Genomic DNA, 5,107 nt, shown 5'->3' on the forward strand with positions numbered 1-5,107 from the left:
TATGTCTAGGAAAGTTGGTACTTAAGTGGGCCTCGCCCCACCAATCTTTCCTGGGAACGTTGCTCTGTCTAGGAGACTATTCATTGAGCCAAGAGCTATAGTCTTTCCTGGGAGCACTCTCGGTGGTTACAATTTACGTTACTATATGGTTATTTTCTTTTCCTTTGATTAAAAATAAAAACAAAAACAAAAACAAAAAATTAAAAAAATTAAAAAAATTAAAAAATTAAAAAAGAAACTGCTTCGGGTGAATGCATCGGTATAGAGACGAGCTAGGGAGATTCGCTCAACGTCCAGACCTAGAAACCCCTAGTGAAATTCTATCCAACTCATCTTCTACGCCTCCGTCCTCACACTCGTCGTTGGAATTCGCATTTGAAAATCTATTCGCAATGGCACAACACGAGGAAGTTCAGCAGAGGACGTTGCAAGATTATCTGCACCCAACGTGCACGACCACCCCATCATGCATCATGTTCCCGCCAAATGCACCGCCTACGGATTTCAAGCCTGGCATGATTGCACTTCTCCCAACTTTTCACGGGTTAGAGAACGAGAACCTATATATACACATCCGCGAGTTTGAAGAGGTGGTGGCCACCTTTCACAGCCATGCTGAGGCCGCAAACACCGTCAAATTGAAGTTTTTTCCTTTCTCTCTAAAGGACAAGGCCAAAAGCTGGCTGTATTCTCTTAGGCCCAAGTCTATTGGTACGTGGGAAGAAATGACGATGACTTTTTTCAACAAGTATTTCCCACACCATAAGACCAACAATTTGAAACGACAAATCTCGAATTTCGCTCAGAAGGAAAATGAAACTCTCTATCAAGCTTGGGAGCGTTTTAAATTGTCATTTCACAAATAACAAATTTCATCATACTTTATGGACACATTTCCAACAGTGTCCCCACCATGGATATGAAAGTTGGCGCCTCATAAGCTGTTTCTATGATGGACTCACAATCTGAGAGCGCCAATTTATTGAGATGATGTGCAATGGAGATTTTCTCCAAAAGGATCCTGACGAAACTATCAAATGCCTAAATGAGTTAGCTGAGAAAGCTCATACTTAGATTGGACCGAGTGCTACTAAGAGCACCAGTAGGTCCCGACCAGTTGGAGTTTATCAATTAAGGGAAGAGGACAACCTCAAGGCCCAAGTTGAAGCTTTGACAAAGCAAATCGAGACCCTTAAAAGTAAAGATAGTAAAGGACCCCACATGGTAGCAAGAACAGAGGCACATGAGCCCTGTTTCGTTTGTGGTGGAATGGGCCATCTAGCTCAAGATTGTCTTACTTTTGGTGAAATGAGAGGGGTATACGAGGAGCAGTGCAATGTATTGGGCACATACAATAAGCCTTATGGACATTTCTCAAACACTTATAATGATAGCTGGAAACACCACCCAAACTTCAGTTGGAGAGATCCAAACCAACATGCACAACCATCTGGAGGGCAATGGAAATCAGAGCAACAATCTCAACCACCAAGGACATATTTTGTGCCTCAGAATAACATGCAGCCGAAAGGGAATTCTCTAGAGGATACCCTAAAAGCTTTTATGGACGCGCAAAATAAGACGAACCAAAGAGTTGATTCAATGCTCACGCAGCTGGTGGAAGAGAACAAGGAAATAAAAAGTCAGATCACAAGGCTGACAGAAGCTTTAACCATTCAGGAGCGAGGTAGATTTCCATCACAAGCCCAATCCAGTTTGAGAGGACAACACATGGCTCAAACTTCCAACTCTAAAGGTCAAAATATCAAGGAAGTTAACGCCATCTCTACTCAAAGTGCTATGAATTTTGACACACCATTAACAAGTACAACCACTTCGAGTAATGAAGAATCGGCTAAGGAGAAAGAAGAGCAAACTAAAATTCCGGTAAAGGTGCCTTTTCCCCAAGCTCTCTGACCTGCTGGGAAAGTGCCGAAAAATCAAAGTGAGATCCTGGAGCACTTGACACATTTGAAGATCAATCTTCCCTTACTACACGTGATCAAGCAAGTGCCAGCCTACGCCAAGGTTATCAAGGATCTGTGCACCATAAAGAAAAAGCACCACGTCAAGAAGACTACATTCTTGACGGAACAAGTGAGCACGGTGATTGAGCAGAAAACACCGCCGAAGTATAAGGATCTAGGTTGTCCCACAATTTCTTGCCATATCGGGACACAAGAATTTGGCCAAGCGTTACTAGACCTAGGATCGAGCGTGAACCTCATGCCATATTCGGTCTACTCGTAATTGGGTCTTGGAGAGATTAAGCCCACATCTACTAGCCGATAGATCCATTAAGAGACCACGAGGAATAGTGGAAGACGTTTTGTTGCAAGTCGACAAGTTTTATTACCCCGTGGACTTTCTTGTCTTGGATACACAATCCGTGGTGAATATGGAGTCATCCATTCCCATCATTCTAGGAAGACCTTTCCTTGCCACAGCAAACGCACTTATCAATTGTAGGAATGGTCTCATGAAGATATCTTTCGGGAATATGACCCTTGAGGTGAATATTTTTCATATTCAACAGTAATGGGCTAGATAGGCCCTGGAGAGCGTGGGCACGTCGGGAATCCTCGGTTGCCCCGGTCCAAAGAGATGAGCCTCATTGTGCCCACGTGATGCTGCGAAGGCCTTGCCCTGGAGAGAGCGTTGGGACGTTGGGGAACCTCAGAAGATGGGTCATGTCGGTGATTCTCGAATGCTCAGTCCCTAAGAATGGAGTCTCGTCGTGCCCACGTGATGATACCATGGCCATGCCCTGGAGAGCGTGGGAATGTCAGGAATTCTAGAAAGCTCAGATTATTAGTATTATTATTATTATTATTATTCATTGTGCCCACGTGATGATACCACGGCTAGATAGGCCCTGGAGAGCGTGGGCACGTCGGGAATCCTCGGTTGCCCCGGTCCAAAGAGATGAGCCTCATTGTGCCCACGTGATGCTGCCACGACCTTGCCCTGGAGAGAGCGTTAGGACGTTGGGGAACCTCAGAAGATGGGTCATGTTGGTGATTCTCGAATTCTCGGTCCCTAAGAATAGAGTCTCGTCGTGCCCACGTGATGATACCACGACCATGCCCTAGAGAGCGTGGGAATGTCGGGAATTCTCGAAAGCTCAGATTATTAGTATTATTATTATTATTATTCGTTGTGCCCACGTGATGCTGCTACGGCCTTGCCCTGGAGAGAGCGTTGGGACATTGGGGAACCTCGGAAGATCGGTCATGTCGGTGATTCTCGAATGCTCGGTCCCTAAGAATGGAGTCTCCTCGTGCACACATGATGATACCACGACCATGCCCTGGAGAGCGTGGGAATGTCAGGAATTCTTGAAAGCTGAGATTGTTAGTATTATTATTATTATTATTATTATTCGTTGTGCCCACGTGATGATACCACGGCTAGCTAGGCCCTGGAGAGCGTGGGCACGTCGAGAATCCTCGGTTGCCCCGGTCCAAAGAGATGAGCCTTGTTGTTCCCAAGTGATGCTGCCACGGCCTTGCCCTGGAGAGAGCGTTGGGACGTGAATCCTCGGTTGCCCCGGTCCAAAGAGATGAGCCTCATTGTGCCCGCGTGATGCTGCCACGGCCTTGCTCTGGAGTGAGTGTTAGGACGTTGGGGAACCTCGGAAGATGGGTCATGTCGGTGATTCTCGAATGCTCGGTCCCTAAGAATGCAGTCTCGTCGTGACCACGTGATGATACCGCGGCCATGCCCTGGAGAGCGTGGGAATGTCAGGAATTCTCGAAAGCTCAGATTATTAGTTTTATTATTATTATTATTATTATTCATTGTGCCCACGTGATGATACCACAGCTAGCTAGGCCCTAGAGAGCGCGGGCACGTCGGGAATCCTCGGTTGCCCCGGTCCAAAGAGATGAGCCTCATTGTGCCCACGTGATGCTGCTAAGGCCTTGCCCTGGAGAGAGCGTGGGACGTTGGGGAACCTCGGAAGATCGGTCATGTCGGTGATTCTTGAATGCTCGGTCCATAAGAATGGAGTCTCGTCATGCCCACGTGATGATACCACGGCCATGCCCTGGAGAGCGTGAGAATGTCGGGAATTCTAGAATGCTCGGATTATTAGTATTATTATTATTATTCATTGTGCCCACGTGATGATACCACGGCTAGATAGGCCCTGGAGAGCGTGGGCACGTCGGGAATCCTCGGTTGCCCCGGTCTAAAGAGATGAGCCTCATTGTGCCCACGTGATGCTGCGAAGGCCTTGCCCTGGAGAGAGCGTTGGGACGTTGGGGAACCTCGGAAGATGGGTCATGTCGGTGATTCTCGAATGCTCGGTCCCTAAGAATGCAGTCTCGTCGTGCCAACGTGATGATACCACGGCCATGCCCCGGAGAGCGTGGGAATGTCGGGAATTCTAGAAAGCTCGGATTATTAGTATTATTATTATTATTATTCATTGTGCCCACGTGATGATACCACAGCTAGATACGCCCTGGAGAGCGTGGGCACGTCGGGAATCCTCAGTTGCCCCGGTCCAAAGAGATGAGCCTCATTGTGCCCACGTGATGCTGCGACGGCCTTGCCCTGGAGAGAGCATTGGGACGTTGGGGAACCTCGAAAGATGGGTCACGTCGGTGATTCTCGAATTCTCGGTCCCAAAGAATAGAGTCTCGTCGTGCCCACGTGATGATACCACGGCCATGCCCTGGAGAGTGTGGGAATGTCGGGAATTCTCGAAAGCTCGGATTATTAGTATTATTATTATTATAATTATTACTATTCATTATGCCCACGTGATGATACCACGGCTAGCTAGGCGCGGGAGAGCGTGGGCACGACCGGGTTCTATGGAAATTAGAAATCACAACCAAATTGAATAAATAAATAATTACAATAATTGTTTTCTTCTGTTACATCAACAGGTCTTCGATTCTTAAATTCTTCTTTCTTTGGCTTCATTCTTCGTCTTCGGGTCGGATTTCACCTTCTTCAGGGTCTGAAACTCTTTCGGGTCCGTCAGCTCGCATTACGAGGGTTTCAGAAACCCTTGGGCCCGTTTGGGGGCCCATTGACTGCGTCGGGTACACAAGCTGCGCGCGGGAAGGCCGCGCGTCTGGGCGCCCGCGCCCGG

The sequence above is a fragment of the Morus notabilis genome, unplaced genomic scaffold, assembly GCF_000414095.1.
Source record: "Morus notabilis unplaced genomic scaffold, ASM41409v2 Scaffold35, whole genome shotgun sequence".
NCBI lineage: Eukaryota > Viridiplantae > Streptophyta > Magnoliopsida > Rosales > Moraceae > Morus > Morus notabilis.